This window comes from Salvelinus fontinalis, unplaced genomic scaffold, assembly GCF_029448725.1.
Source record: "Salvelinus fontinalis isolate EN_2023a unplaced genomic scaffold, ASM2944872v1 scaffold_0324, whole genome shotgun sequence".
Lineage (NCBI taxonomy): Eukaryota > Metazoa > Chordata > Actinopteri > Salmoniformes > Salmonidae > Salvelinus > Salvelinus fontinalis.
Window position 1 is genome coordinate 126,548 of NW_026600533.1, and position 13,083 is coordinate 139,630.

The window sequence follows — 13,083 nt, forward strand, 5'->3', positions numbered from 1 at the left end:
AGTTTATCCAACCCTCCTTGTCCAGTCTTGACCACTAATTATACCAGACAGGACTCATCTTCATACAGAGGAGTTTATCCAACCCTCCTGGTCCAGTCTTGACCACTAATTATACCAGACAGGACTCATCTTCACACAGAGGAGTTTATCCAACCCTCCTTGTCCAGTCTTGACCACTAATTATACCAGACAGGACTCATCTTCATAGAGAGGAGTTTATCCAACCCTCCTTGTCCAGTCTTGACCACTAATTATACCAGACAGGACTCATCTTCATAGAGAGGAGTTTATCCAACCCTCCTTGTCCAGTCTTGACCACTAATTATACCAGACAGGACTAACTCTAGACCAGTTCCTCTGTTTACTTCAGACACATCTTCTTCCACATATCATCACAGAAAAGTTAATCAGTTAGATAATGTTTACCCAGTGTCATCCTGAGGCATTGATAGATCATGAGAGAAGAAAATATTAAATGACCATTTCTAAGCTGCTCATTTATTATGGAAAAACTCACCCCAGCACTTTCTGAGGCAGGAAGGACATCACCCTCTTCTGATCTTCACCCCACCAGGGAAAGGACAGTGATGAACTGTGAGCTCTGTAGGAGGCTCCTGGTAAACAGCGTCTGGTCAATCCACTGCTGCTTCTTGTTGAGAGATGCCCGCCGGCTCTCTGGAATCACCAGCTGCATTTAAGGGAGAGAGAGAGAGAGGCAGGAAGGACATCACCCTCTTCTGGTCTTCACCCCACTGGGGCAAGTTCAGAAGCCTGGGGTGGATACAAGGGGGTCTGGGGTAGATCACCAGGGACAGGGGCCGAACGTGAGGCAGGAGGGAGCGCTGGAGGTACCTGTACATCCAAGGGTTCATACCTAATACATACAGAGAATACATAAGTGACAGATACAGTACTAAGCATTCTCAGCACCATGACAGCAGATCTACAGCATGAAAGGTACGTGACAGATACTAGATTTAGTTGTGTAACTAAAGGACAAAGAATGCATAGGCCTTTATGACAGATACAGGAAGGAGTGTCATAATGGAAGGGGTTTCATCTGTAAAAAGTCCACACTGCATTTATGGAAAGTTGTGTATCATTCAATACATGGACAAATAGTAAGATTAACACAATGCATATCTTCCATTATTGTAAAGTATTCATGCTTGCAGAATGCCAAGGGAATTGAATAGCCTACCTAACATTGCGAACTATATTCATGTGTAGATTGAAATGCAAGGCAAATGTTACGTTCCACAGTTTCTGTGTTGTTGTGGGTTTGTGTGTATTTCAGGAAATGGCGTCCTGTGTTGGCTGTTGGTCTGTAAAAGTTGTTCAAAGTATTTTGTAGCCTCTCCTGCAGAGGTATGTGTATGCCATAGGACTGAGTGTTTTTGGGTTATTGAAATTGTTCACTAAGTTTGAATTATTCTGTTTCATTTGTTCCCAGAGTGGAAGGGGAAGGCACCTTGGGAGTGTTTAGGCAAGAGGCTTGCGGGCATACATAACCCGTAGTATTGAATCTGTCTATGCACACTAGGTAAGACCTGGGCGGATCACCTCCTGTATTTTGGTTAGCTGCCAGTTGGTGCTAAAGGTTAGGTAAGCTGTGGGAAGGCAGGTAAGGTAGGAGAGGGGACTTTTACTTTCTTTGCTTTGGTTCGGTCCAGTCCAGTTTCCCCACCTTAACGTGTTTAAGGAAGAATTAGATTCCCTGTAAACGGTATTTTTCCCTGCCGTCCTTCCCCGCACCTACGATCACATACCTTTTTCACTCCACGGGGAGTTGAGTTGTAGCAGGGTGTTGCGTTCCCTCCTCCAAGAGGCGTACGTAACAGAAAATATCACCATTTTTACGCCATTAAACTAGATAACATAATACATGTATTAGCTAATCCATGACTGATACATGTTGAATAAAACTGTTATACACTGGAACCGAAAATAAACTACTGTACAGTAGCATGCTAAAGTTACTGAACTGTAGCCTGCATCACGTAAACACTATTTCACAACTTCACAGACGTCTTACAACATACAACAAAGCACGAATATAAGCGATAGTATGCATTAAAATAGCTACGATTGTAAAAATAGTATTGAAAATGCAGACAAGTGGCCGCTGATTGTACCGGTAGTTACCGATACCAAACCAATGCTACGGGTATCATAGGTAGATGACTGCAGAGATAGAACTGTATAATGTTTTCAATTCACTTTTCCATTCTTCTTACAACTTCACAGATGTAGCAATAAGATTACAATCCATTTCATCCAACCTTATTAAAGATACTTCCTCTGTAACTCTCCGTTTGATGTAAACAATGATCCGATGATCCTTTGCACCCCTTTATTTCTGTCTCTACTTTGCACTTTCTTCCACTGCAAACCAACCATTCCAGTGTTTTTTTTAGTTTTTATTTTACTTGCTGTGTTGTACTCACTTTGCCTCCATGGCCTTTTTATATTTTTATTTATTTATACATATATTTGTTTGCCTTCACCTCCCTTATCTCACCTCACTTGCTCACATTGTATATAGACTTATTTTTTTTTCACTGTATTATTGACTATATGTTTGTTTTACTCCATGTGTAACTATGTGTTGTTGTATGTGTCGAACTGCTTTGCTTTATCTTGGCCAGGTCGCAATTGTAAATGAGAACGTGTTCTCAATTTGCCTACCTGGTTAAATAAAGGTTAAATAAATAAAAAAAATAAAAAATGAGGAGAAAGTGTCATGGCCGCCGTTTGCTTTTGGGGCGGAGCTAATGTCAAAGGGCGAATATGATTGGACCACACGTGGTTGGATACGGTTGTTTGCGACTTTCTCGCATTGTCATTGGTGGATTATCGCTAGTTGAGACTGGCTAGACATCCGGTTTGCCTTATGTGGATGTCCGCTGCCCTATAGTGTCATGTTGGATAAGTGCAACAGGACGGCTGAACTAAACCTAAATCAAGTCACACACTGTGTCCCAATCGACAACGATAAAAGGCAGAATTTCAAGTCAATATGTCAGAATTGGTGTGTTTTAATCCTAATTAAACTGCTGATTAAGGTGTCGTTATTTTATTAATTTTGAAGGCCTCGTCGATGTTTCCTTCACCGGGGAGGCTATCCCATAACACCTTGCGACAAGTAGCGGAAATAATAAAACAAAATGTCTGAATTAACCGGTGACAAAGTCGCCGGTTAGGAGAAAATGTTCCAGAGCGAACATAGCGAATAACTTTGAAATTTACGTTTATTTATTTACCAAATTGTTTAAAAGCTCAACAAATTACTTTCATGTGAATTTTTTATTCAAATGTTGAGTCAGTGCTTTTTATCAGCCCGCTAGCCAAGCTAAGTTGGCATCGGATCCAAAAACTAGTTAGCAGGCGATCTCTTCCTGCATATCAGCTGTTAAGAGATGAACTAAACTAACCAAGTATAAAGTCAGCAATGTGAAGACCCAGACATTTTTTAACCCTGAATTGAGGAACTTGCTGGTCAGCTAATGACAAATGTAGCAAATCTATAAACATAATTCAGATATGTGGATAACTACTAATACCTGGGTGTCTGGTTAGACTGTAAACTCTCCTTCCAGACTCACATTAAACATCTCCAATCCAAAATTAAATCTAGAATCGGCTTACAACTTGATCAAGCCTATGAATATGCAAAACTGTTTACAAAACCATTGCACATTAATAAAGGTAGTTGGAGTTTCTCAGCAACTTGAACCAACACTGACATTTGAGCAGTGAGGTTAATTCCCCCCCTTATGTTTCTGTTCTCCTCAGGTTGAAGCACATCCCTCCCCATCACCCAGACAGATGTAAAGAAGTTGGGAACCTCTGGTCCAACAGGAACATCACCCTCTCCCAGGAGTTAGTTAGGAGTTTATTCAGCAGCATCACTGTGGTTAGATGGAAGTAGATCCACACATTGTTCTCTATCATGCAGAATTGTCCGCTCATTATAACTCATAAAGCTCATTGTAAAATACAGATGTGGGTGATTTCTGTCCCAGGGTACTGCACTGTGTACACGTGTTCTTTCCTGCCAGCCCAGCACAAACACCTTGTTCAACTATTCATGGTCCTCAATGTAGATCACAATTAGTTGAATGAGGTCAGAAAGGGTCTGGAACAAAGAATACGTAACTGTCATGAGCCTTCATGTACCCAACAAGCTTCCGAGTGTTGGAGGTTCATCTCCTTGATGTCCCTCACTTGGGGATGACTTGTTTTGTACAATGGACTGTGTTCCAAGGGTTCATGCACAGATACAGGAAACCAATAAGAGTTTATATTATTAAAAATGACCAGTGCTGACGTCTCCCCACGGTTCTGGTTTGGAGGCTTGGATAGGATGCAGTTCATCTGTCTAATCCCCTGCGAGGAGAAACACAATAATTGTGGTATCCTGGGAGGTCTACCCCGGGGGTTGGTGATAGAGGGGAGGTACGTGCCGTGACGTTGGCTCCCTCTGCTGGGAGAACCCGGAATGGAGACGCTGATGGCAGCAATTAGGGGAGAGTACCAACCAGCCGTGCAGGCCGCCTAAATGGAGCGCTGCGGGGGAGGAAAAGAGAGGAGGGCGAGAAGCTCCCGGGATACGGAACCGAATACGAGGAGGCGGGCCTGAAGAAGGACCGAGCCGACCCTAAGTTATGTTGTTATGTTTATTTTATGATGTCAAGTAAAGGTGTTTTCTGATAGGGAGGTTCTGTCTCTGTGCACACAAACACAACACGGTTTTTCCACATAATGTATTCATTTAATATATATTCCTGTTTGATATGCATGCATATCATTAATTTGGACATGTTCTCCTTTATAATATGCCAGGGTTTGTTTCGTATCCAACACATTTAGCTTACATTGTGATGAAGCAGTGTTGTAGGACTCCTGTTCCGTCTCCAGACCACATAATGAGTGTCTTGGTGTTGGATACATTTGCTTCCATCTGTCCAAGAGTGTTTCTCATCCTTTCTCGTCTAATTCTACTCATTCGTGATATTGGAATATTTTGGGAGGTGGTTATTGACAGTCGACTCCTGATACTTTGTATAAGTGAAAACTCTCTGAAGTGAACTAAATTTGTTTTTCTAGTCACAATTCAATAACATTCTCCTGATAACTGCATTTCCTGGTTTAGTGCAAGCCAGTGTTGTAGTACTTGGAGTCCAGTATCGAGACCACAGTTTGAGTGTCTCGGTCTTGACTCGGTGTCGGACAGTGAGGACTCATAATTTTAAAAACTCCTAATTATCATCTTCCATTCTGTCAGCGCATAAAACCGCTTTGTCAAATATATACACTCCTTTATGAAACATATCTTAAGTCTGGATTGTGAAATTGTGACTTTTTGTGTGAGTTAAACGTATGAACTTTAAGAAAAGTTTTAATGTCTGACTGATGTTTCTGCAGCTTGAAGATATAAATGCCCAACGTGACATGGAGGTAGATTATAAAGGTGTAAGAGTCAACGTGACATGGAGGTAGATTATAAAGGTGTAAGAGTCAACGTGACATGGAGGTAGATTATAAAGGTGTAAGAGTCAACGTGACATGGAGATAGATTATAAAGGTGTAAGAGTCAACGTGACATGGAGGTAGATTATAAAGGTGTAAGAGTCAACGTGACATGGAGGTAGATTATAAAGGTGTAAGAGTCAACGTGACATGGAGGTAGATTATAAAGGTGTAAGAGTCAACGTGACATGGAGGTAGATTATAAAGGTGTAAGAGTCAACGTGACATGGAGGTAGATTATAAAGGTGTAAGAGTCAACGTGACATGGAGGTAGATTATAAAGGTGTAAGAGTCAACGTGACATGGAGGTAGATTATAAAGGTGTAAGAGTCAACGTGACATGGAGGTAGATTATAAAGGTGTAAGAGTCAACGTGACATGGAGGTAGATTATGAAGGTGTAAGAGTCAACGTGACATGGAGGTAGATTATAAAGGTGTAAGAGTCAACGTGACATGGAGGTAGATTATAAAGGTGTAAGAGTCGACCACCAGGCTGCGGATGCAACAATAAAACAACATGGATATGGACAGAGGTCACCTTTTCCCATGTTAGTACATGATGATGATACCAAGAGGTCCACGTTCACCATGACAAACGCCGTTCCCCACAGGAAAGATCCTTCAACCGAGGCAGATGGTGTAAAATGGAGAGTCAGAGAAGCTCTTGTGAAGAACTGTAAGGATGCTAACGACCAGACAACAGTCTATGGTGACTGGAGCAGTTCTCAACAACATCAACAACGATCTGAACAACAGAGTCCCAGATCTCCTGTGGACAGCCTGAATAACATGCTGAACCATCATTATGGTGGGGGTGTCCAGTCCACCCCTAACCCTACCACTACCCCCTAACCCTACCACTAACCCCTACTCCCTACCACTACCCCCTAACCCCTAACCCGACCACTACCCCCTACTCCCTACCACTACCCCCTACTCCCTACCACTACCCCCTAACCCTACCACTAACCCCTACTCCCTACCACTAACCCCTACTCCCTACCACTAACCCCTACCACTAACCCCTACTCCCTACCACTAACCCATAACCCTACCACTACCCCCTACTCCCTACCACTACCCCCTAACCCTACCACTAACCCCTACTCCCTACCACTACCCCCTAACCCTACCACTAACCCCTACTCCCTACCACTACCCCCTACTCCCTACCACTAACCCCTACTTCCTACCACTACCCCCTAACCCTACCACTAACCCCTACTCCCTACCACTAACCCATAACCCTACCACTACCCCCTAACCCTACCACTAACCCCTAACCCTACCACTAACCCCTAACCCTACCACTACCCCCTAACCCTACCACTAACCCCTAACCCTACCACTACCCCCTACTCCCTACCACTAACCCCTAACCCTATCACTACCCCCTACTCCCTACCACTAACCCCTCCTCCCTACCACTATCCCCTACTCCCTACCACTAACCCCTAACCCTATCACTAACCCCTAACCCTACCACTAACCCCTAACCCCTACCACTAAACTATCAGCACAGTAGACTACTGACCTGACCTGCTTTAGTAGACTACTGACCTGACCTGCTTTAGTAAACTACTGACCTGACCTGCTTCAGTAGACTACTGACCTGACCTGCTTTAGTAGACTACTGTACTGACCTGCTTTAGTTGACTACTGACCTGACCTGCTTTAGTAGACTACTGACCTGACCTGCTTTAGTAGACTACTGTACTGACCTGCTTTAGTAGACTACTGTACTGACCTGACCTACTTTAGTAGACTACTGACCTGACCTACTTTAGTAGACTACTGTACTGACCTGCTTTAGTAGACTACTGTACTGACCTGCTTTAGTAGACTACTGACCTGACCTGCTTTAGTAGACTACTGACCTGACCTGCTTTAGTAGACTACTGAACTGACCTGCTTTAGTAGACTACTGACCTGACCTGCTTTAGTAGACTACTGACCTGACCTGCTTTAGTAAACTACTGACCTGACCTGCTGTAGTAGACAGCTGTATTAGTTGTAAACAAACATTGTATACCCTCAAAACATGGTTGAAACTATAATTTTGATATCATGGATTGTCAGTCATTGCATCAGAAGCTCTGTCTATGAATTTGAGAGTGATTACATTTCTCCAGCCCTTTTCCCTCAGCTGTTAACCCAAACAGTGACGGGGTGAGACAATGTGTTATTGTTTGAGCTGCATATTGCCCCTGTGTACTGTAGGTAGTCTAGAGGTTAGAACGTTGTGACAGTAACTGATAGGTTGCTTGTTCTAGTCCCTGAGAAGGCAAGGTGGAAACATCTGCCGTTCTGCCCTTGAGCAAGGCATTTAACCCCCAACAACAGTTACTGTTCCCTGGGTGCCGTGGATGTTGATTAAAGCTGTCCCCCCCACCTCTCTGATTCAGAGGGCTTGGGTTAGATGCAGAAAACACATTTGGGGTGAATTCCTTCAACTGACTAGCTTTCCCTTGTTCCCCTTATCGGTATGTCAGGTTCTGTTTGTTTTATCACTGTAACCATAGAGATCCTACTTTATTTTCTAAATGTAATCAATCTTCTTCTTGGAAGGAATAAAATATCTGTAATGAAGCATTTGAAAGTCTGGTGTTTTGTACGTATGGCTTGTAAATGTAACCAAGTGATTCCCATATGAGACAATTCAACATTGGTACAAATTATTTGAGCTAAAAATAGTGATTATTGAAAGCCCTCTTTTAGTTGTCAGTTATTCCAAAGATGGTTTAGTATTGTTTTGTAAGGTGTTTATTCTATACAAGAGCAAGGTAATGTTGATTAGTTAGTCTTTACCTCAGCATAACTCCGTAGTACGCATACAGCTCCATTCAGCGCGTAGTAAGTCATGCCTAACTTGGCTCACTAGTACTATATAGTATCACACTCAGATACACAGAACAGCAGCGCCATCTAGTGGCGACATCTCGCAACAAGTATAAAGACGTATAGAAACTGTCCAATAGAAATCCCCGATCACACTTCTAGGCGATGTCATGGCAACGTTGGCTAGCTAAGTTAATGCGCAGAAAACAACATTGATTCAAACAGTTTGAGCCCTGTGGGGCATGTGAAGGCTATCAAATCAAAGGCAAAGGCACAAATTAAATGTATTTACCTTTATTTAATTAAAATAATTAAAGAGCAGCAGTAAATGACAAGAGCAGCATAGAAGGGGGACAATGCAAATAGTCTGGGTAGCTATTTGACTAGATGTTCAGGAGTCTTATGGCTTGGGGGTAGAAGCTGTTTAGAAGCCTCTTGGACCTAAACTTGGTGCTCCGGTACCGCTTGCCATGTGGTAGCAGAACGAACAGTCTATGACTGGGGTGGCTGGAGTCTTTGACAATTTGTAGGGCCTTCCTCTGACACTGTCTGGCATAGAGGTCCTGGATGGCAGGAAACCTGGGCCGTACACACATCCCTCTGTTGTGCCTTGCAGTCGGAGGCCAAGTAGTTGTCATACCAGGCAGTGATGCAACCCGTCAGGATGCTCTCGATGGTGCAGCTGTAGAACATTTTGAGGACCTGGGGACCCACGCCAAATATGTTCAGTCTCCTGAGGGGGAATAGGCTTTGTCTTGCCCTCTTCACGACTGTCTTGGTGTGTTTGGACCATTCTAGTTTGTTGGTGATGTGAACATCAAGGAACTTGAAGCTCTCAACCTGCTCCACTACAGCCCTGTCGATGAGAATGGGGGCGTGCTCGGTGCTCCTTTTCCTATAGTCCACAATCATCTCCTTTGTCTTGATCATGTTGGGGGAGAGGTTGTTATCCTGGCACCACCCGATCAGGTCTCTGACCTCCTCCCTATAGGCTGTCTCATCGTTGTCGGTGATCAGGCCTACCACTGTTGTGTCATCAGCAAACGTAATGATGGGGTTGGAGTCGTGCCTGGCCGTGCAGTCATGAGTGAACAGGAGGTGACTGAGCACACACCCCTGAGGCGCCCCGTGTTGAGGATCAGAGTGGCGGATGTGTTGTTACCTACCCTTACCACCTGGGGGCAGCCCGTCAGGAAGTCCAGGATCCAGTTGCGGTGGGAGGTGTTTAGTCCCAGGGTCCTAAGCTTATTGATGATCTTTGAGGGCCCTATAGAGTTGAACGCCGAGCTGTAGTCAACAAACAGCATTATCACACAGGTGTTCATTTTGTCCAGGTGGGAAATGGCATAAATAATACAATGGTCATAAACTGTACAACACAAGCAGAGAAGAAGTCTAAGAACATTGGAATCATTGTGAATGCGCTGAACGTTTTTGGGGGTCTTCCTGATTTCCTCGGTGCAAGAAATCCTGTCGGTGAATGTAGCCCCATCACAGGCCCCTGAGCCGGTGTAGGGATGTATTTTGGACTGGACTGTGATTGAAGACGTATGATGTTTTTTTTAGTTGACGTGTTTTATTTTATATGATATCGTTCTACCTCTTATCCGGGATATTGTTTTTACGTTTCTTATTTAATACCTCGTCCAGCAGGTGGCGGTAATGCACCTAAACATTGGATGTCAACCGCCGTTAAACTCCATCGAAGAAGAAGACACTTTCCCTTCATCGGATCATTGTTTAAATCACAAGGAGAGTTACAGAGGAAGTATCTTTAATAAGGTTGGATGAAATGGATTGTAATCTTATTGCTACATCTGTGAAGTTGTAAGAAGAACGGAAAAGTGAATTGAAAACATTATACAGTTCTATCTCTGCAGTCATCTACCTATGATACCCGTAGCATTGGTTTGGTATCGGTAACTACCGGTACAATCAGCGGCCACTTGTCTGCATTTTCAATAGTATTTTTACAATCGTAGCTATTTTAATGCTACGCTTAAATTCGTGCTTTGTTGTATGGTGTAAGACGTCTGTGAAGTTGTGAAATAGTGTGTACGTGATGCAGGTTACAGTACAGTAACTTTAACATGCTACTGTACAGTAGTTTATTTTCGGTTCCAGTGTATAACAGTTTTATTCAACATGTATCAGTCATGGATTAGCTAATACATGTATTATGTTATCTAGTTTAATGGTGTGATAATCGGGATATTTGCCTTACAATTCAATCTACACATGAATATGGTTCTGCAATGTATTGCAATGTTAGGTAGGCTACTCAATTCCCTTGGCATTCTGCAAGCATGAATACTTTACAATAATGGAAGATATGCATTGTGTTAATCTTACTATTTGTCCATGTATTGAATGATACACAGCTTTCCATAAATGCAGTGTGGACTTTTTACAGATGAAACCCCTTCCATTATGACACTCCTTCCTGTATCTGTCATAAAGGCCTATGCATTCTTTGTCCTTTAGTTACACAACTAAATCTAGTATCTGTCACTTACCTTTCATGCTGTAGATCTGCTGTCATGGTGCTGAGAATGCTTAGTACTGTATCTGTCACTTATGTATTCTCTGTATGTATTAGGTATGAACCCTTGGACGTACAGGTACCTCCAGCGCTCACTCCTGCCTCACATTCGGCCCCTGTCCCTGGTGATCTACCCCAGGCCCTCTTGTATCCACCCCAGGCTTCTGAACTTGCCCCAGTGGGGTGAAGACCAGAAGAGGGTGATGTCCTTCCTGCCTCTCTCTCTCTCTCCCTTAAATGCAGCTGGTGATTCCAGAGAGCCGGCGGGCATCTCTCAACAAGAAGCAGCAGTGGATTGACCGGATGCTGTTTACCAGGAGCCTCCTACAGAGCTCACAGTTCATCACTGTCCTTTCCCTGGTGGGGTGAAGACCAGAAGAGGGTGATGTCCTTCCTGCCTCAGAAAGTGCTGGGGTGAGTTTTTCCATAATAAATGAGCAGCTTGGGTAAACATTATCTAACTGATTAACTTTTCTGTGATGATATGTGGAAGAAGATGTGTCTGAAGTAAACAGAGGAACTGGCCTAGAGTTAGTCCTGTCTGGTATAATTAGTGGTCAAGGCTGGACAAGGAGGGTTGGATAAACTCCTCTGTATGAAGATGAGTCCTGTCTGGTATAATTAGTGGTCAAGACTGGACAAGGAGGGTTGGATAAACTCCTCTGTATGAAGATGAGTCCTGTCTGGTATAATTAGTGGTCAAGACTGGACAAGGAGGGTTGGATAAACTCCTCTGTATGAAGATGAGTCCTGTCTGGTATAATTAGTGGTCAGACTGGACAAGGAGGGTTGGATAAATTCCTCTGTATGAAGATGAGTCCTGTCTGGTATAATTAGTTGTCAAGACTGGACAAGGAGGGTTGGATAAACTCCTCTGTATGAAGATGAGTCCTGTCTGGTATAATTAGTGGTCAAGACTGGACAAGGAGGGTTGGATAAACTCCTCTGTATGAAGATGAGTCCTGTCTGGTATAATTAGTGGTCAAGACTGGACAAGGAGGGTTGGATAAACTCCTCTGTATGAAGATGAGTCCTGTCTGGTATAATTAGTGGTCAAGACTGGACAAGGAGGGTTGGATAAACTCCTCTGTATGAAGATGAGTCCTGTCTGGTATAATTAGTGGTCAAGACTGGACAAGGAGGGTTGGATAAACTCCTCTGTATGAAGATGAGTCCTGTCTGGTATAATTAGAGGTCAAGACTGGACAAGGAGGGTTGGATAAACTCCTCTCTATGTGGAACAGGTGTGACTATTTATCATGTGTAACAATCAAACCTCCCTATTGGCTGTGTGTTCCACATTCTAAAGTAGAACCATCATTTTACTTGCTGAAATATTGTCCAGAAATGACCTCATTGGACAGAGGGGAAAGGGGAACTCCTCCCCACACGCATGTTGAACAAATATAATGTTTTCCTGAAATAAAGGATTTCAAGAACATACTTAGTGTGTAATGGTAGCCGACATATGTTTGCATAAAAATGTTACTAATGTCTTAAATAATATTTTCATAATAAACTAAAGTCTAAAAGTGTTAGTTTGTTCCCCAGTCTCCTCTACTCTTACTGAGAAAAGGCCTCAACTGAAGAATCTACAGCTGCTGAGTCTGAGGTGTTAAACAGTCCAGTGCTGCTCTGACCACAGTGTTGTTAGGAACCACATTTTCTAACTCTACATACACAGCCTTGTGTCAACTCTTACTGTGAACTACTTCAGTTACTGGAAATAAACTCAGCAGTGGTCAGACCACAGAATACATCAACATAAACAACACCAATAAATGAAACCATTAATAACATCTTCTGGTTTCCATTAAGTGTGTTAGAGGCCAACATAAGTTGATTGACATTTGATTGCCTCCATTTCATTCAGTTGGACACATCTTCCTCCATTTCATTCAGTTGGACACATCTTCCTCTGTTTCATTCAGTTGGACACATCTTCCTCCATTTCATTCAGTTGTTCACATCTTCCTCCATTTCATTCAGTTGTACACATCTTCCTCCATTTCATTCAGTTGTTCACATCTTCCTCCGTTTCATTCAGTTGTTCACATCTTCCTCCGTTTCAACTGAAGAATCTACAGCTGCTGAGTCTGAGGTGTTAAACAGTCAGTTGGACACATCTTCCTCTGTTTCATTCAGTTGGACACATCTTCCTCCGTTTCAT

At 43.0% G+C, this 13,083-nt stretch overlaps 1 protein-coding gene and 1 long non-coding RNA gene across 3 annotated transcripts in view; one reads left to right on the forward strand and one right to left on the reverse strand.

Moving 5' to 3' along the window:
- LOC129845588 (endonuclease domain-containing 1 protein-like) overlaps positions 1–13,083 on the reverse strand; it is a 51,482-nt gene that overhangs the window by 9,258 nt on the left and 29,141 nt on the right. The window contains exons 1-2 of one of the 2 annotated variants that reach the window (XM_055913439.1): positions 1,770–2,333; positions 518–688 (exon numbers count right to left, since the gene is read on the reverse strand). The exons of the other annotated variant lie outside the window; for it this stretch is intronic. The gene's annotated coding sequence lies outside the window, so the exon portion shown is untranslated. Of the gene's footprint in view, positions 1–517; positions 689–1,769; positions 2,334–13,083 lie in introns of those variants that run through there. 2 annotated transcript variants of the gene reach the window in all.
- On the forward strand, positions 868–4,002 carry LOC129845590 (uncharacterized). Its single transcript, XR_008758058.1, has 3 exons — positions 868–957; positions 1,454–1,543; positions 3,796–4,002. It is a non-coding gene; the product is annotated as an uncharacterized LOC129845590 (long non-coding RNA).